Source organism: Phyllobates terribilis, unplaced genomic scaffold, assembly GCF_046119375.1.
Source record: "Phyllobates terribilis strain yellow unplaced genomic scaffold, ASM4611937v1 Scaffold_5__5_contigs__length_657084704, whole genome shotgun sequence".
Taxonomy (NCBI): Eukaryota; Metazoa; Chordata; class Amphibia; order Anura; family Dendrobatidae; genus Phyllobates; species Phyllobates terribilis.
In genome coordinates this window covers 25,768,045-25,788,911 of record NW_027362765.1, presented here as the reverse complement: position 1 = coordinate 25,788,911, position 20,867 = coordinate 25,768,045, and the positions used below count along the sequence as shown (strand labels likewise).

Below are 20,867 nucleotides of genomic sequence, written 5' to 3'. Positions count from 1 at the left end.
CCCACTACTGGTTTAGGCTTACAAATACAGAGGTAAAATACTGATCAAATACTGAACCATTTAACAAGGTCTAGGTAAGAGACAGGGAGAAACTTCTACCAAGATGCCCCAAATCTATAATACAGGGAGTGCAGGGCAAAGAAATGGGGTTGTAAGTGGGAAACTCAATAATATACACACAAGGCTCGGCTTCCTACGCCTCGTACACGCGCGGCTCGGCTCCCTACGCCTCGTACACGCGCGGCTCGGCTCCCTACGCCTCGTACACGCGCGGCTCGGCTCCCTACGCCTCGTACACGCGCGGCTCGGCTCCCTACGCCTCGTACACGCGCGGCTCGGCTCCCTACGCCTCGTACACGCGCGGCTCGGCTCCCTGCGCCTCGTACACGCGCGGCTCGGCTCCGTGCGCCTCGTACACGCGCGGCTCGGCTCCGTACGCCTCGTACACGCGCGGCTCGGCTCCGTACGCCTCGTACACGTGCGGCTCGGCTCCGTACGCCTCATACACGCGCGGCTCGGCTCCGTACGCCTCGTACACGTGCGGCTCCGCTCCGCACACCTCGTACACACACGGCTCCGCACACCTCGTACACGTGTGGCTCCGCTCCGCACGCCTCGTACAGGCTCCGCTCCGCACGCCTCGTACACGTGCGGCTCGGCTCCGTACGCCTCGTACACGCGCGGCTCGGCTCCGTACGCCTCGTACACGCGCGGCGCCGCTCCGTACGCCTCGTACACGCGCGGCTCGGCTCCGTACGCCTCGTACACGCGCGGCGCCGCTCCGTACGCCTCGTACACGTGCGGATCCGCTCCGCACACCTCGTACACACACGGCTCCGCACACGCGTGGCTCCGCACGCCTCGTACAGGCTCCGCTCCGCACGCCTCGTACACGCGTGGCTCCGCTCCGCACGCCTCGTACACGCGCGGCTCCGTACGCCTCGTACAGGCTGCGCTCCGCACGCCTCGTACACGCGCGGCTCCGCTCCGCACGCCTCGTACACGCGCGGCTCCGCTCCGCACGCCTCGTACACGCGCGGCTCCGCTCCGCACGCCTCGTACATGCTCCGCTCCGTACGCCTCGTACACGCGCGGCTCCGCTCCGTACGCCTCGTACACGCGCGGCTCCGCTCCGTACGCCTCGTACACGCGCGGCTCCGCTCCGTACGCCTCGTACACGTGCGGCTCCACTCCGCACACCTCGTACACGCATGGCTCCGCTCCGCACGCCTCGTACAAGCTCCGCTCCGCACGCCTCGTACACGCGCGGCTCCGCTCCGCACGCCTCGTACACGCAAGGCTCCGCTCCGTACACCTCGTACACGCGCGGCTCCGCTCCGTACGCCTCGTACACGCGCGGCTCCGCTCCGTACACACGCGGCTCTGCTACATCCACACTGTAAACCCCTCCTGACCCCACACATAACCTTCCCCTCATCCAGCACCATGACAACCAGCACAGCAGAGTCCTGCATCCACGGAGGCCCCTGATCATGTGACCCCTGACTCCTCCCCTCCTGTGACCTCATCACAGGTCCTGTGCGCACAGAACAGCCATATATGTGGTGGCGGCTCTGCAGGTGGAGGTATGTGGAAAAACCTTGTACAAAAACCTTTCAATTGTACTCTAATAGTTGTTTGACTGGAAAATTACAATGACTGCAGTTCATATAGGTAATTTGGGAAAATCTAAGAAAATATTATTTGCATAATAATTTGGAACACAGTGTATGTTGACTTTTTTAACCTGTGTTCTTCTTCGGTTGATTAACACAGACTACGGCTTGAATAATCCTGAATGTTGACACTTGAGTTGAGATGTACTGCAATTTATTGTCTGCAAATCTTGCAAGATAGGGTAATGGAGCAATACTGTTTCATAATATGCTGATTACGTATTATAGCAGCCAAGGGTGTTGTTGATTTGCCAGCAATGTAGGACAAACTATGCAAGTTGATTAAAGAAGTTGTTCACAACTTTTTATAACCCCCCCCAATGCATCCCCCCGGGGCCCCTGAGGGATTTTGTAATTACCTTGTGTTACAGATAGTGCCTGTGAGCGCCGCTATCGCTGGCCGCTTACAGGCATCACGTGATCTACCACTGATGTCACGTCCCTCGCTCCCCTCGGTGGATGCAGGGCTGTGGGTGGGATTACCCAGCGCGTCACACCCAGCATTCACCACGCGCTTTCCCAATGATTGGGGAGAGGGAGAGCTCTCGGTGGATGCTGGGTGTGACGTACGGGGTAACGAGACCCCCGGCTGCATCCGGAATCATGACGTGACATCAGCGAATGTCAGAGCCGGTTGCAGCCGGGGGGGGGGGGGGGGGGGTGACCCTGACTGAGTCGCCTTGGCTGACTCTAGGCTACATCGCCTTCAGCAGGGGAATCGTCAGTGGAGACATACAGCTCTGAATTCTGTAGATGGGAAACAGATTCTAAATGGAATGACTTAGCTCTTAGAAGCCAATTTTATGAGGGTCTTACTGAAAGGTTGAAAGATGCTTTGACAGTATATGAAACCCCTCAGTCCTTGGAGGCTGCCATGTCTTTGGCCATACATCTTGATAGACTCCTTTGGGATAGACGGGTGAGACCACCTTCTCTGGGGCCTTCTTGTCGGGGTTATGTACCTCTGCCAGGGGAGCGGTTTGGCGGTGAACCAGTACTGGGCGAGGTGGAGGAACCCATGCAGTTAGGGGGTGTTTCTACATCATATATTTGCAAGAAAAAAGGCGTGTGGTTTTTTTTTTTTGTGGGAAAAAAGGACCTGTCCTTCAATTCCTGAAAAAAATGAGACTATTAACTCTTGGTAGTCTGGAGTTGGATAAGCAAACGGCGCATTTGTCTCCAACCTGTAGTTCCTGGTTTGTCCTGACAGCAGAGGTGGTGCTAGAGAGCAAAACCAAGAAAATGTCTGTGTTTGACAGTAGAGCCAGAGTCAGCATGGTTGATGCTGAGTTTGTGAAAACTCATGGTCTTGTTTGCTGTACTTTAGCTAAGCCTATCTTCACCATCGACTCGGCGCCACTTGCACAGAAAGCATTTACTCAGATTGTACGCAATGTAAAACTGAGGGTGGGGTTGGTTCATTGTGAAATAATCCCTTGCTATGTCCTGGACAATCTTCCCACCCCAATTGTTTTGTTCCCTGGCTGGTGAAACATAATCCTTTGGTGTATTGGCAAATCGGGGAGATTATTGAATGGGGAGATTACTGCCATGAGAACTATTTAGATATTTCCCTTGCTACAGTCTCTGTTAATATTACCTGCTTTTCTGTCTAGTTTTGTGGACGTTTTTTTCTGAGATGGGGTTTCAGGATTTGCCTCCTCATCGGGCATATGACTGTCCTATTAACCTGACCTGCAGAGCTAAACTGCCGAAGTCCAGACTGTATAATCTTTCTGGCCCTGAGAGACAAGCCATGAAGGATTTCATTGTGGAAAGTCTGGAGAAGGGACACAATAGGCCCTCATCTTTGCCTGTGGCGGCAGGGTTCTTCTTCGTAAAGAAAAAAGATGGCGATCTACATCTCTGTTTAGATTTCCGGTAATTAAATTACCATCCGTGATCCATAACCTCTTCCTCTGATTCCTAATTTGTTCAGCCAGGTTGTGGGAGCTAAGGTATTCTCCAAATTGGATTTAAGGGGAGCCTACAATCTGGTTAGAATCAGAGAAGGGGACGAATGGAAAACAGCGTTCAATACCCCTGAAGGGCATTTCGAGAGTTTGGTTATGCCTTTTGGTTTGACTAATTCACCTGCGGTATTCCAGCAGTTCATAAATGACATTTTCCATCATTTGGTGGGGAGGTTTGTGGTGGTCTATCTGGACGATATTTTTTTTTACTCACCTGATTTAGAGACATATCGGGGGCATGTTAAACAGGTACTCCAGATATTAAGGGATAACAAACTATATGTCAAACTAGAAAAATGTGTTTTCTCTATTCAGGAGATGCAGTTTTTGGGGTACTTGTTGTCATCTTCAGGTTTTCGGATGGGTCTGGAGAAGATCCGTGCAGTCCTTGATTGGGACCGTCCCAAGAACCTGAAGGCTCTACAATGTTTTCTGGGCTTTACTAATTTTTACTGGAAATTCATTCAAAATTACTCTGTAATTGGGAAGCCCCTTACTGACATGAACAAGAAAGGGTCTGATTTTTCCAAATGGTGGGATGCCTCCCTCCAGGCTTTTTCTTCCTTAAAGGGAATCTGTCACCACCTGGCACTTGTCTGACCTCTAATATGGGCATAAGGTGATAGAAATGTAAATCTATACCTACAGTACCTGTATGCCTCATATTAGATGTCATGTTGCTGTGAAATGTCTTTTTATTCCTACAAGTTTCTGATGTATTCCAGTCTCGGGGACTGGAAGAAATCCCCACCTCCTGTGTGAATTACAATGCTTCCCCCCTCCCCTGCATGTCACAGTGGCTGGATTTTTCTTCAACTGCACATCACAGGGCACTGTGACATACAGGGGAGGGGAGAAACATGGTAATTCACACAGGAGGCAGGGATTTCTTCCAGGCACCGGCTCCACAGCATCAGAAACTTGTAGGAATAAAAAGACATTTCACAGCAACAAGACCTCTAATATGAGGCATACAGGTATTTATAGATTCACATTTCTATCACCTGTATGCCCATATTAGAGGTCAGATAAGTGCCAGGGGGTCACAGATTCCCTTTAAAGAATTATGTTGCCACTGCACCTATACTCAGTCAACCCTACTCATTGTTTGAGCATTTTATCAACTTGCAGGGTTTGGTATAATATGTACTCCATGTCTCTATCTTGCTAGATTTGCAGACAATATGTTGCAGTACATCTCAACTCAAGTGTCAACATTCAGGATTATTCAAACAATAGCCTGTGTTCATCAACCAAAGTGGAACACCAAGTCAATATGAAGCTAAAAGCATATGGCTCCTGGCTTACTGAATTTGTCTGGCATAATTAAGAAGAAAAGCTGTGTCGTCACACTGGTCATCCAGATGGTAAGGCAACCACGGACCTCCTCTCTCGTCATTTTTTGTGGCCGGGGTTGCATTGGGATGTGATTGAACACGTATCTGCTTGTAGTAATTGCGCGCATTCTAAGGTTTTGCCTGTCTGTCTGGTACTCTTCTTCCGCTACCTATCCCTAGTAGGCCATGGACACACTTGTCCATGGATCTTATTACTGACCTACCTGTTTCTGCAGGCAAAACGTTGGTTTTGGTGGTTGTAGATGGGTTCAGTAAAATGGTTCACTTCGTCACATTACCTGCTCTTCCAAATGCCAAGACACTTGCTCAGGTGTTCATAAATGAGATTGTGAAGCTTCACGGGGTTCCCTCCAATGTGGTGTCAGATCGGGGGAGCCAGTTTGTTTCCAAAGTCTGGAAAGTGTTCTGTTCTCGACTGGGGGTGCAGCTGTCCTTTTTCCTATGGTTTCCACCCTCAGTCAAGTGGTCAGACCAAGCTCATCAATCTGAATTTGGAGACCTACCTGAGGTGTTTTGTCTCCAAAACTCAGCATTGGACATCCTACTTACTGCTGACAGAATTTGTCACTAATAATCATTGTCAAGAATCCACTGGCATGTCACCGTTCTTTGGTGCATACGGTTACCATCCACAGTTTGGTACCTTTAGTGGGGGAGGAGCTTCGGGAGTTCCTGAGTAGGACCATTTTGCTTCGTCACTCTCCTCGATGTGGCAGTGGGTCCTGAGTAATTTGAAGATCATGGGAGACAGGTATAAACATATGGCTGACAGAAAACGCTTGCCAGGTCCGGACCTGAATGTGAATGACTGTGTGGTTGTCTACCAGGAATATCAAATTGAAGGCCCCTTCTTGGAAGCTGGGGCCTAGGTTTATTGGTCCGTACAAAATAACCGCCTTCATTAACCCAGCAGTGTTTCGTCTTGAGCTTCCTCAGGCCCTTAATGTCCACAATGTTTTCCACAGGTCCTTACTCAAGAAATATGTGGAACCTCTTGAGCCATCACCCCTAGCACCGCCCCCAGTAATGGTTGATGGCAATCTGGAGTTTCAGGTTTCGAGGATTGTAGATTCTTGTCTCCAACATTGTTCCCTACAATACTTGGTGCACTGGAAGGGTTATGGTCCAGAAGAGGATGTGGGTTTCAGCATCAGAGGTGAACGCTCCCAGGTTGATTCGTTCATTTCACACCTCTTATCCTGAGAAACCCGGTCCTGAGTGTCCGGAGGCCACTCGTAGAGGATGGGATACTGTCACAGGTGTGTCAGATGTGACAGACAGTCGCCCTGCAGTTGTTTGCAGGAGATCTTTGTTTGGCATTACAGATGCCTTCTTAGAAGCTGTCTCACTCTAGGACCCAGCGGCCACCTCCCTCCTGCTCTAATTAAAACGCTGGCCTGGATGTTTAAATACTTTCAGTCTGCTATAGGGTGGCATCGGTGATATTCACATGTTTCCTTGTGAAGGCTTGGAACAAGTGCAGTTCTTACTTACTCTCTGGTGCTAAAAGGACGTGTGTGCTATCTCTCCAAAGTCGGCTCAAGCTAAGTTACTTTCCTACATGTCTGTGTACCTTGTTGTCTTTAGTTGTTAGAGGGGACTGACTAGCGCTCACGCCCCCCCCCCCCTTCCGTAGCCAGGGCCTAGCTTTACTTAAATACAGGGTTTTAGGTTCCTGTGCGGCAGTTGGTGAGGAACCAATATAGGGATGATAGGGGAGACAGGGTGATATCAAATCAGCCTAGGAGGTCTCCACTTCCCTTTCCCTAATGTCTGGGCTCCCTTCCCCTTATCCCTTTGTGTTGCACTTTGCCACACCTTGCCTGACAGCTATCCCCCCACACACAGTAAAATAGTACAAGTTGCCTCCCACATCTTGGCACCACCCACCCACCTCCTAATATATAAACCCTCCCTCCCCTCATTCCTGATGCAGATACAGATGACCCCGGGACACAGCACCGACCTCCTGGATCAGTTTCTCAGTCTGGAGATGTGGATCTGGGCCGGGGGGCCGGTGCTATAGATGTATGAGGGGCTGTTATCTGCTGTATGAGCTGTATATTGTAATGGAGACATTCTGGGGACAGATTATTCCAGAAGTAGATCGTCTTATCTCTTTAGTGAATGTCGCTGTATTTTATCTTGTTTGTTTTCTCTTGATAATTTAATGACATCGTTCTAGGACTCCATTGTTAGGCTCCGGCTGTCATGGAGATATATTGGGATGTGTCTGTGGGGAGCACAGGGCTCCCCCTCTCTGTGCCCCAGATATAATGGAGGAGGCTCTCTGCCTCTGTCTTTCTGCCTCAAATAAAATAATGGATGTTGTCTTTCAGTTACCTCAGATATATAGAAGATGTCTTCTCTCTGTCTTCATCAAGAATGGAGAATGTTCTCTTTCGATCTTACTAAACCTGTGATATTTATTTTTTGTCTTTAAAATATTTTAAGCTTTTTTTTCCACAACCCTCATTAGTGCGATCATACAACATACAAGCCTCTGATTGCTCTGGTGATGCACTGAACTACTGTAGTGCGGTGAATTATTCCTGCCTGTCAGTGTAATACTAATAGCCCCATACACATGAGATTACAGTTGGCCGGTCAAACATTCAGTTGATGTCTATTTCTCCCGACTCCCCCACACACAGCTGTTTTACTTGGTCGAGCTTTCCTGTGGTCTCTATGAGAGAGTCATGGGCAGAGGATTATCTCCAGGGAGAGCAAACAGATCATCTGCTCAAAATCTGCATGCCAGATCCTTCTCCTCTGACATCATATGGCTGGAGGCCAATTCCCAATGAAATCAGCGGTTTCTGCCAGCTTTAATCTAATGTGTATGGGAGCCTTAAGAGGTAACTTATTGAACGCTGCATCTATAAAAATAATCTTTTTATTTATATAGCGCCAACATATTCCGCAGCGCTTTACAATTAACAGACATTATGGGCACTGTCCCCATTGGGGCTCACAATCTACATAGAGGATCTAGATCGACCTAATAGACTTTTGTATATTGCGGACCCATTATTAGGGATTTAGGCGACATAGAAACCCAGCCGCCCCCTAAATTGAGCGGATGAGAAGGGTAAATGAGGAAGCCCTGTAACTCCGTTAACCTTATTAGATGTCATTGGTACTTTTGACAAATAATTAAATTGGCATCATTAGCATTACAGTCGTACCCATAACATATCTGCAACATACATGTATGATGTGCAAAAAAGAGAGATTTTTTCTAAATATGTGATATAAAAGGTGCACCAAGTGTCTCATGATGTTTGCCTAGTGTTTTACAAGCATTGTTGATTCCAGTTTTTTTTATTTCTGGAATTTTTCATTTAATATAGAGAAGCCTAAGGAGAAAATGCCAGAAAAAAAAATCACATCCATAGTAAAGAACAAAACCTAAAACCCTGTTCATGTAGATTTTAGCATCAAATAACACCGGTCAGCTTTTATAAATGCCTCTGTATCCCTTCTATGTCTGATGCCCCAGAGGTGTTCACTGATGCGTATTCTAAATTCCTTTTATTTTTCCCACATAATTTAAAGGGCAGATACATGAGGCCATATACTGTATACAACACCTGTTGCTTTGCAGTTTGCAAAATCTTTTATAAAAACTGTCTGTTTGAACATTCCCCAGTGAAGCTCCTACACTGTCTAATCCAGTTACAGAAATCACAGTCACCACATATAAAAGTGCCACAGGTTCTACGGTCTAGCCAAGTACCTTCCTGTGTTGGTTTTTATTAAAACTGTGGACTAGTCAGTTTCTGATAGATGGACCTTTTCTGTAGGTGATACTTGAATTAGGTGGAATGATATCCCTTACATCCGGATTTGCTCAAAGTATGCCTCTATGTTTTTTATTTATCCAATAGACCTGATTTGATTGTCAAATGTGCCTATAATTCTTACTATTATTTTATTGTCCCCTCTTTCGCTGAATCAAAAGTTGTTTTGGGCTACCCTCTCTGGATGAATCTATTCCTTAAGCTCATCGTCTACATCCTAAATTCATTAATTTGTGAACAATTTCTTCTAATAAGGAGATAGAGTTGTAATGACCCAAAAGGGGCCATTACAAACATTTCTGCATTCATATGAGCCTGTGGAATAAGTCATGCTTTGATGTATTGCCTGGTGTCATTTTGTTAAATTAAATGTAAATTGTTGCTCTGTAATAGCACTGGAGACCAGCAGGTGGTGGTATAAGGGTCGTCAAAGGGCTGTATTAGAGCAGGGTTCCCCAACTCCGGTCCTCAAGGCCCACCAACAGGTCATGTTTTCAGGATTTCCTTAGTATTGTACAGGTGGTGTAATTATTACCTGTGCAGGTGATGCAGTTATCACCTGAGCAATAGTAAGGAAATCCTGAAAACATGACCTGTTGGTGGGCCTTGAGGACTGGAGTTGGGGAACCCTGTATTAGAGGATGTCTGATCAACATTCTCTGTAGTCTGGTCACTATGTTGACCTGGGGGCAGTTGGCGGTTAGAGTCAAGCCTGTCTAGAGGTTAGGTGTAGGGCACAAGGGCTGCCAGGATTAAATACCTTGCCAGACAGTCTTTTTAGAGCCCATCGCAGCAAGGCCAAACCTTTCACCATATCAGAGTATCAGTCCTGCTGCCATTCAGCCGCCACCTGTATGGAAAACCAGTGTTGCAGCTAAATGCTGGAGAAGCAGTGATTACTTGATCTGTGATGCAGTAAACAATTTGAACTGTTCATACCAAGGTCTGGTCTGCCTTCTTCCTACCTACCTCTAAATCCATTAGATGTACCCTGTGAACGGGTCTGAAGCGCCAGAACCAGGTAGGAGCACCGTGACACCCCAAACTGCACTACACCGCAGAAGAGTCATACCACCGCGTGGCACCTACATCTGGGCCTAAAAGTGCCTCCTGGCCCCAGTACTCTGGTACATTACATAGTCCCTTAGGGAAACCTTTTTTTGAGAGGGACAGGGTGGTGACTTTCCCATTTGAGTAAATTTTTTTGTGTCAGTTGGTTTACGGCATGTGCGAGTTATCAGATTTCCTTGCCTATCCCTTCTAATGATGAGGTCTAAGAATGGCCATTTTGTGCTGCCAATTTCTGGTGTGAATTTGAGGCCAATGTTGTTGATATTCCAGCACTCAACAATGAATTGAATTCCTATAGCGGATCCGGACCATAGAAGGAACACATCGTCTATGTATATGGCCCAGAACATTGTCTTGGAGTTCCATCAAGCCTACTACTGGAAAACTACTATCTCCTCCCACCAGCACATAAGTAGATTTGAATAAGAGAGGGCACAGAGACACCCCATTGTGGTCCCTCTGAGCTAGTGAAATGTCTTCCCATTAAATAGGAAATAGTTATGGGTAAGTATAAATTGAAGTAATTTGGAAAGAAATTGGTTATGGTCACTACATTGCATGGTTTTGGATTTAAAGAAATCATTAGCTTCCATGATCCCTACTTCATCGGGAATATTGCTATATTGTTCCTCTACATCTATTTAAGACAAATCATGTTGTCCTCTATGACCATACCATTAAATTTCACCAAAAGATCGTCTGTATCCCTGAAATATGAAAGCATTGAAATGACAAAAGGGACGGAGTATCTTGTCTATTTAGATCCCTGTGTACTGACTAATGGAATTTATTTCAGACCATATTGTTTGTCCTCTAAGTGCAGCAAAACGGAAAGAAATGAACTGGAATATAAGTTGGTATACATACAACTTGTAGGAGCATGTTCACACTGGTCATTATACAGACAAAACCTAAGATAGAAACTAAATGAAACGCAAAAGTGCATATAGATAACATAGGATACTTCGTAAACACTGTTTTGATTAAAAAAAAAAAAAAGTGTAAAATCCATTTCATCAGCACCTAGTATTGAAGGCCCTAACCTCTAGTAATAAAACCTTACCATGTGTCAAAAATGACGTAATGTTTGGCTCGAAGAAAGGGAGGCCTTAACCTTGTGTGCACTGAGTGCAAGAACCTAAATCATAGATGGCTTTTACCCTTTTTTTTTTTTTTTTTTTTTTTAATCCTAAGCAGTGTTTACTAAGTATCCTATGTTATTAAGGGTATGTGCACACGATGCAGAAATGAAGCAGAAAATTTCTGCAGCATTTCTGCATCTCCCTGGCAGAAAAAAACGCATGCAGATTGTGCATGCGTTTTTCCTGCAGAATACATGCGGATCCACATGCGGGTTCACATGCGTTTCCGCATGCAGATTGACAAGCACTTTCCAGGCGATAGCATCACTTGGAAAGTGCTTGACAACTAGGTCACACTGTATAAATCCATGCAAACAGCATGGATTTATACAGTGTGAACCGTAAAAATTAAAACAAATAAAGCTATACTCACCCCCGAGGCCCCGGTGTGTGCAGCAGCGCTCGTTCCTGTCTGGTTCCCGGCTGCCGGCATATCGCGAGACAGAGCGGTGAAGGGCCTGCGGTCACATGACTGTGACATCACCGCAGGTCCTCAAGCGATGCCGGCATTCAGAGAGAAGCCGCCGGACAGGTGAATATAACTTTATTTGTTATTTTATACTTTTTTTACAGGTACAATGGTACCCAGGTCTGGATGAGAGTCTCCTCTCCTCAAGAACTGGGTACCATCCGCACATAGAGACGCATAGAAGCCGCTTGTACAAATGTACAGTCGCGGTTTCTGTGCGTCTCAATGCAAGTCAATGGCGGGAGTTCCGCTGCACTTCCGCAAAATTAAATGACATGCTGCGGATTTTTGTACGTAGCATAAACGCTGCGGAAAAATCCGCAGCATGTGCATAGAACATGCGGAATCCCCTTGGGGACCATGGGGTGCGGATTACCTAGCATTTTTCAAGCGTTTCCGCTGCGGAAATTCCGCAGCATAAACGCTTGAAAAACGCTACGTGGGCACACAGCCTTATATGCACTTTTGCTTTTTACTTACTTATAGTAGGAAATATGTTCATTCTGTTTTTATCTTAGGTTTTGTCATCCTGTAAGTGGGTCTAACCCTTTGGGAACTTTATTGAGAACATAAAAAGTGAGAATGGTGACAATTAGGTGCCATGAATTCAGATTCATTCTTTGAGATTAGTTTTTTTATCCAGACCCTCAACCAAAATTTTAGTAAGAATGTCATAATATTTAGACTTTGGGCAAAAACTATAAGGGAGATTAGAAGACTCATCAGTGAACACCTTTAGCAACAACAGACATAAAAGGGATACCTAGACTTATTAGAGAGTATTTTCAGGGTGACAACAGAGCTATTTCCTTTTGTATTTTAGAGGTTGTCAGACAAAATGTCGGAAAAGGAGATTGGAATAAACTAATCCTCCAAATAGAATGCCTGTGGATTTTCCATTTGGACTCTCGCCCCCACGGGATTGAATGAATAGATGACCTTGGTGGTTTTATTTAGGATCTATATATGGGAATTTCTACTGTAAGCCGGTTACACTACTTCTGACTCCATACAAGAGAGCCAAGTTTTGCATTGCTAGACACCTCTTATCATGGTGTACACCACAGGTGATATCTACTGTTCTATGAGCCCCAGGTTTTATTCCACACACTCATGCTTTCAATATTGCACTGACTGATATATGTATCTACATTATACTAATCTGCCTATTTTGGGCTTTTACAGAGAAATTGCAACTGTACATATTGATTCTGATTATATCTATTTTAGCTCTTAATAAGATATGTAAATATCTGTAGTAACTTATATGAATCTCTTGCATTATATATTTTCCCTTATAGATGTTAGGCTGTGTGCCAACTATACGTTTTTTAAGCGTTTCCGCAGCGGCATTTCCGCCGCAGAAACGCTTAAAAAACTCTTAGTAGGTCTGCAATGTTCCCCAATGATAATCCGCATGTGCTGTGCACATGCTGTGGAAATTTCCGCTGCGGATTATCATTGCGGAAAAATCCGCAGGACTACGAATTATTTTGCGTAATCGCGGCGTTTACTCCACCATTGACTTGCATTGAATTGCTTAATATCCGCATGACTACATGTGCACATGCGGATATTAAGCAATTCAATGTGCGGATGGTACCCGGGTCTGGAGAAGAGGAGACTCTCCTCCAAACCCGGGTACCATAGTACCTGTAAAAAAAAAAAAAAAAAAAAAAAAAAAAAAAAGGATTTTAAAATAAAAAAATACATTATACTTACCTTCTGATGGCCCCCGGTCTCCATAGTGATGCGTCCTGGCTCTCCGGCGGCTCGCGATGGTCTAAAAGGACCTGCCATGACGTAATTTAGTCATGTGACGGGTCACGCGACCGCTGACGTCGGTGGTCGCGTGACCTGTCACATGACTAAATGACGTCATGGAAGGTCCTGTTACACAACCGCGAGACATCGGGGAGACCGGACGCACCGGATAAGGAGACCGGGGGTCATCGGATAGGTGAGTATGTTTTTTTCCAGGACGTCCCTCCTGACAGCACCATCAGGAGGTCATTCTTCATATCCTTGATAGGGACGGAAACACACAAGAGGTTAAAAGGCCCCTCACTCCAGTGTTTTTCCTGTCCCTATCAGGGACCGACACAGAAGAGGTTACATACCGGTAGCAGGAGTTCCTGAAGCCGGGCGCAGGAGGATCGGGCTGGGGTCCTCGCACTCCTCCCCTCCCTCCTGCCAGGGTCCAGAGGCTGACACCCCACTGAATCCAGGGGTCCCTCAGCCTTTTTTTCCGGTGGGAGTGGAACCATTTTCCCCGCAAAGGGGGCTCTTGGTTCCGGCTGCTGCAGCCCTGCATACTCCAGCGTGCGCAAGATGGCGGAGACGGCACTTCCGGTTACAGAGAGAGCGATACGCGAACCTCTAGTAACCGGCATGCGTTCCACGGTGGAACGCACTTCCGGAAAATTTGAAAAAAATGGCGCCAAAATAAAAATTAAAGGAGAAATGCCCTTTTTTTCTGATGATTCAGATGGAAGACAGGTGAGATCTATTTAAGGGGTGGGTGGGACTAAGGTCATCAGTCAACCAGCACACCAGCAATGGCAGATCAATCCACTGGTCATTCTGACACTCTGACTGAACCTCCAGCCCAAGTAAGTTTACTGGGTACTTCCCCTCTTCTCACTTCATTCCCATTGATATACGGTAGTAAAAGTCTTGTGCTCCGTGTCTTTTTAGGACAAGGAGACACCTAAAAAAGACTCGATGACCTCAGCTCCTAAGAAAAGGAGATGCGCCATCTGTAACAAGAAACTACCGGACACATACGGAAAACAGTTATGCTCTACCTGTATTGCAAAAATTGTCAAAGAAGAACATTCCTCCTTCATGTCAGACTTAAGAGCCATAGTAAGAGAGGAAGTGCAGAGTACTGTCACAGACTTAGTCGTTCCACAAGCTCCTCAGGGTGCGCCCCGTCTCAAGAGGCCACGTCAGGAGCTGGAGTCCAGTTCTGGGGAAAAAGAGTTGTCGGATTTTTCTGCCTCCGATCAGGACAGGGAAGACTCTATCATTAACCCTCCAGAAGAGAAGAAAAAATATCTCTTCTCCTGGGAAGATACCGATACACTGTTAACTGCAGTAAGAAACACTATGCAGATAGAAGACACTCACCAACCATCATCAGTGCAGGATGAGATGTTTGGGAGGTTGAGAACCCGCAGGAATAAGGTTTTTCCCGTGAATAATTACATTAAGGCAATGATCCTGGAAGAGTGGGAGGACACAGAGAAGAAGTTAATAATTCCCAGAAGCTTCAGAACTCTCCTACTGTTCGAACCAGAAGATATAAAATTATGGACGGAAACCCCAAAAATTGATATCCTGATTGCCAGGGTAGTGAAAAAAACATCCATCCCGTTTGAGGATTCATCATCTCTAAAGGATGCAATTAATAGGAAAGCAGACAGTCTCCATAAAAAGACCTGGGAAACATCTGCAGCAATAATAAAAGCCAATATCGCATCCACTTCAGTTGCAAGATCCATGAGTATATACTCATGGCTGGAACAACTGGAAGACCACCTGAGGAGGAAGACATCCAGGGAGGAAATTCCGGAAAAGGGAAGTCAGGTAGATGGAGCTACCAGAAGGGAGGTATCTCAAGGAATCCCCTTCCCTCTACAAGTGCTAACACACGTAGAAGATGATGCCAGGAAAGTGGGAGGAAGACTCCAACTTTTCCACGGAGCTTGGATGAAGATTACCAACAGCCCATGGATTCTCCAGTCTATCGCAGAGGGCTACAAGATAAAATTCGGACAGATTCCGCAGGGAAGGTTTCACCTGACAACAACCCATTCCGCCCAGATCTCCAAAAGGCTGCTAACAGATGTGAGGAAGCTAATAAAATCGGGAGCAGTAATACCAGTACCAAAAGCAGAACAGTTCCTGGGCTTTTACTCGGGTCTTTTTCCAATAAAGAAACCCGGGGGCGATTAGCGCACCATAATAAACCTGAAATCTCTAAACAAATCAGTCGTTTACAAAAAATTCAAAATGGAATCAATCAGGTCGACAATTCCCTTAATCGGACACAACATGGTGATGTGTACAATAGATCTCAAAGAGGCCTATTATCATGTCCCAATTCACCGTCACAGTCAAAAATTTCTACGGTTTGCTGTAAAAGAAGGAGACTGCATTCTGCATTACCAGTTTACTTGTCTTCCGGTTGGTCTTTCTTCAGTTCCACGTATCTTTACCAAACTGATGGCCGAAGTTATGGCGTTCCTCAGGGAACAAGGAATATTAATTATTCAGTATCTAGACTACTTCCTGGTATTGGCAGACTCTCCACAGCAGCTGAAGACAAAACTAACATCAACCATCCTGACCCTGAAAAATTTAGGATGGATTATAAACTGGGAAAAATCACATCTTGTACCAGAAAGAAGAAAGATTTTTTTTTGAGAATCCTTCTAGACTCAGAACAACAAATGTATTTTCTGCCGGAAAAGAAACAGACAGAGCTCAGAGTCAAGATCAAGGAATTCATGAGGAACACGAAAGTTACCATTCGGGAATGTATGAAAATCCTGGGTCTCATGACAGCTTCTATACCGGGAGTCAGGTGAAGCCAATTCCATTCAAGACAGTTGCAGCAACAAATTCTATCAACCTGGAGTCGGAAAATGGTCGATCTGGACAAAAAGGTTTCCTTATCAAAGGTAACCAAAAGATCATTGACTTGGTGGACCTCCAAAGCCAACCTACACGAAGGAGTCATATGGAGGTTGACCCCATTCGTGACTCTCACTACCGATGCGAGCAGCAGAGGCTGGGGGGCTCACGTAAACGGTCAATATCTACAAGGTACCTGGCGAACGCAGGATCGTCCTAGATCATCAAATCTAAGAGAGCTTCAGGCCATCTGGGAGGCGTTGAAAAGGGGTCAAGAACATCTAAAAGGTAAACATGTCAGAGTATTAACAGACAGCATGACATCAGTAGCCTTCCTCAAACATCAGGGAGGTCCTCGTCACCACCTTCTACTATCTTTGGCGGGCAAAATCTTCCAGTGGGCAGAAAGTTCGGTCCTTTCAATATCTGCAGTACATCTAAAAGGCTCTCAAAATACAGTAGCAGACCTCCTCAGTCGAGAAACTGTTCTACAGTCAGAATGGGAATTGAACTGGGAGGTGTTTCGTCAGGTAACACATTGATGGGGCATTCCCCAATGGGATCTTTTTACTTGGAAAAACGCAAAGGCAGGAAAATTCTTCTCCCTCAATCCAGAAGACAGACCAGAAGGGATATGCGTTATCTCAGAAATGGAACATGAATCTAGCATATGCATTCCTTCCTATATCCCTGATACCGTGGGTGCTAAAGAAGATTCAGGAAGACCGAGCCAGGGTTATAATAATCCAACCTTTCTGGCCCAAGAGAAGTTGGTTCCCCTTACTGAAGAAAATATCCCTGGAGGATCCAATAATCCTTCCGGAGAGGGAGGACTTGCTGTTTCAGGGCCCGATATTCTATCCCGATGTGAAATTTCTCCAGCTTTCGGCATGGACCCCGAAAGGCAGATCCTGAGATCTAGAGGCCTATCAGACGCAGTAATCTCAACCATGCAAAATAGTAGGAAACCGGTAACATCGGCCATCCATACAAAAATCTGGAAGAGATTCTGTTTACAGTACCAAACAGCATCTGAGAGTTCCGTTCCAGATTTCCCCAAAATATTAGAATTCTTGCAGACAAGTTTGAAAAAGGTCTAAGGCCCAGCACATTAAAAGTACAAATCGCTGCATTGAGTGCTTTCATGGATTACCCACTAGCTGACCATCCATGGGTAGAAAGATTTGTTAAGGAAGGTTAAGACCAACAATTAAAACCCATATCCCACCATGGGACTTGAATATGGTCCTAGAGAGCCTATGCAACAAACCCTTCGAGCCTCTCATAGAATCAGACATAAAATTCCTCTCACTTAAGACAGTATTCCTAGTCGCAATAACCACAGCGAGGAGGATAGGGAAAATTCAAGCATTCTCAATCAGAGACCCATACTTGAAATGCCTAGACGATTGTATTATCCTCAGGTTAGACCTAGCTTTTTTGCCAAAAGTAGTTACCCCTTTCCATATTAATCAGGAGGTAGTTCTACCCTCTTTTTATCAGGACTATAAGAATGATCAGGAACTAACTTTCCACTCACTTGATGTCAGGAGAGTAGTTCTACAATACCTAGAGGTCACGAAGGACTGGTGTATAGATTCCAACCTATTTATAGTTTGGGGGAGAAAAGCAACAAAAGCTACATTAGCAAGATGGGTCAGATCATTAATTAGTCTAGCCTATTTAGCCGAGGGGAAGTCCCTTCCAGAAAATATTAGAGCCCATTCTACCAGAGCTATGTCCGCATCATGGGCGGAAAGAGCAGGGGCATCTGTGGACCAGATCTGCAGAGCGGCAACTTGGACAAATCTGAACACCTTCTGTAAACATTATAAATTGGACATTCTATCAGGCCAAAAGATGGCCTTCGGAAGGAAGGTCCTCCAGGCAGTGGTCCCCCCTAAATGTATACTCTGGTATTCTCCTGATGGTGCTGTCAGGAGGGACGTCCTGGAAAGTAGGCATTAGACCTACCGGTAATAGGGTTTCCAGGAGTCCCTCATGACAGCACCCATTATATTCCCTCCCTAAATATTCCTAAACGGCTATGTGAAATTAACATAGATTGTTGAAAGGCAAATAAAATAGAGTTGCATCCATCCTGGTGTGGTACTTGGAAAATCACTGGATTGAGGGTGGAGGGAGGGGCCTTTTAACCTCTTGTGTGTTTCCTGTCCCTATCAAGGATATGAAGGACGACCTCCTGATGGTGCTGTCATGAGGGACTCCTGGAAACCCTATTACCAGTAGGTCTAATGCCTACTTTTTTTATTTTTTACCATTTTTATCTTTTTTTTTAACTAAATTGGTCACACTATATAAAATCCATGCCGGTTGCATGGATTTATATAGTGTGACCAAGTCGTCAAGCACTTTCCAAGTGATGCTAAAATCGCTTGGAAAGCGCTTGACAATCCACATGCGAAATCGCATGATCAAAACGCTTAACTTACGCTTGTCCCTGGCAGGAAAAACGCATGTAAAATCCTCATGCGTTTTTTCTGCCAGGGAGATGCAGAAACGGTCAGGAAAAATCCGGAGCATTTCTGCATCGAGGGCACATAGCCTTAATATCGCACTTGCTTTGACATTTATTGGTTCTCGTGGCATTTTTTGTAAACTGCAGATATATCTTATCCTTTGCTACGCCACGCAGGGGCCTCCTCCAGGTAACTGACTGTTACTGTGACAGCGGGGGCGTGCGCTCAGCATCGAATGTCTTGTACTGCACATGCACCAGTAAGGGACGCTGTTTTAGACATCTTGACATTATCTGAGGCCCAGGACACATTCGCAAATCGCGATCTTGACCTCTTGTGTCTGGAATACCTGCACATGCGCCCTGGAAGATCCTGCTGCCGGCGTTCATGCGCTATCCACCATTTACTGCATTAGCCCTCTCGCATTCTGGGAGTGTGTGATGTCATCAACATGGTCTCTTTTATAGAGTGATAAAAGCCTTCAGCTATACACATTATCAGCTGGGCATCTATTTCCACTGTCTACAGATCTTATATGACATGTCTCCTCACCATACTGTGTTTTTCTATATCTCGTATTGTTTGGGTTTATTTTTAAATGGATTAATAGATATTGATATTTTATTGGATTTTTTTGTTAGCTGAATATACAACAATAGCAGTAACAGTGTTGGGAAGTAGAGACATACATCGACCCATAAGTGTCCTCTCCTGCTGGAATGGCGCCAGCCCTGCCTTCCTCTTGGGGTGGGCTGTGGATGACGCTGTTTAAACTGCTGTGTTCATCTTTTGGACTTAAACTCTTTATTTGGTAAAAGAAAACTATTTTCTACATAGCTGAGGGCTCATGACCACTTCTTTTTGTTTTGTTTGATGTGTGGTCTAATGTACATTTATATAGGTTTTATTATTAGATGTCAGGGAAAAAAGAAAATGTAAATATAGTAACAAATTAATGATTCCACACTACTATGATGTTGCCAGTATTAAAATTTAAATAAGAAATTAATTTTAGGTATATGGAATTGTCTCCTTTCCAGTCAAGGAGCGCATCATCCACAAACCTGCCAAACCACCTCCTTCCCCGTGCAGCCCCCAGACCGCAGCCCTATAGAAGAAACAGGACCTTCTCCTTCAATACGAAAGTAACAGAACCCCCTTTCCCCACGCGGACACCCAGCACGCAGTCTCACGCCAGTAACAGGACCCCCTCCTACCCCACAAAGCCCCCAGCATGTAGCCCCACGGAAGTAACAGCCCCCGTTCTATGACGACACAGCATTTATTGTTAATTATAGCAGTTGTATTATTTCATAGTTCAGGGCACATGAGCCGTCGTTCACACCAGTCTGTACATCTTCCTGTAGATTTGTCTGTTGTATGATGATTTGGTGAATGGCTGTTGATTCTCTATTGTATCAGCCATTGCAGCTTATTGTTCTGTTTTCCTTGGGAACAAAGGTGCGGGTTGTTTGAAGAATTGATGTTTGTTATTTGGTGACTGTCTGCAAACATTGCAGGAAAGAAATCTGCAGGTTAATTGTCCACTGGAACAATGAGAGAGAGAGAATGCCTCCTCCCACCCTTCCCCAAGCCTGTGGAAAAAGCCCTGATTGACATTTGTGGGTAGAAAAGAGACCTCTTTCCTTCTGTAAGAGACTGTACATAATGTCAGCTTAAGAGACCCAGGCCCCAGCTGTAGGAATACAAATCTGCTTCTCTGACCATCACTGAACACACAAAGACGTCTGAAGAATCCAGGTTGGGACAGTCAGGTGACCTGGCCACATACGTTGCTGTACTCGGTCAGCTTCTTAAGCTTATCGCTACCTCCTCTCTGTGGGTGCCCACATAAAGCGAGGTGCTACTGGTTGAGGTAGTCGGCCCTGGAAGCCCCGAAATCGCAGTGATTCTAATACCCGGCGAGCCAACGAAAGGGTGAGACTCAGTGCAAATTACAATCTTGTGTTCTTGCTGGGACTGTACTATATATTATTGTCTGTTGGTGATACATTGTGTTACCCTCTCTGTGTGGTCTGAGTAGTATTCTGCCCACAGGGAAGGAGTACGGGAGTTCAGTGGGAAGAGCCCTGGTCTATGTGGTTTATCTAAAGACAGCCAGGCCAGCGAACGAGAGCACCCTCGTGTCTCCACCCTTTTTCCTCACAAAAGTAACAGCACCCCTCCTTCCTCACACAGACCCCCGCGCGCAGCCCCACTAAGGTAACTGCACCTCTTCTTTGCCCACACAGAA

The 20,867-nt window shown here is 45.8% G+C and overlaps 1 pseudogene; it reads left to right on the top strand.

Moving 5' to 3' along the window:
• The window catches only part of LOC141271397 (uncharacterized), a 99,570-nt pseudogene that overhangs the window by 56,455 nt on the left and 22,248 nt on the right, over positions 1-20,867 (top strand).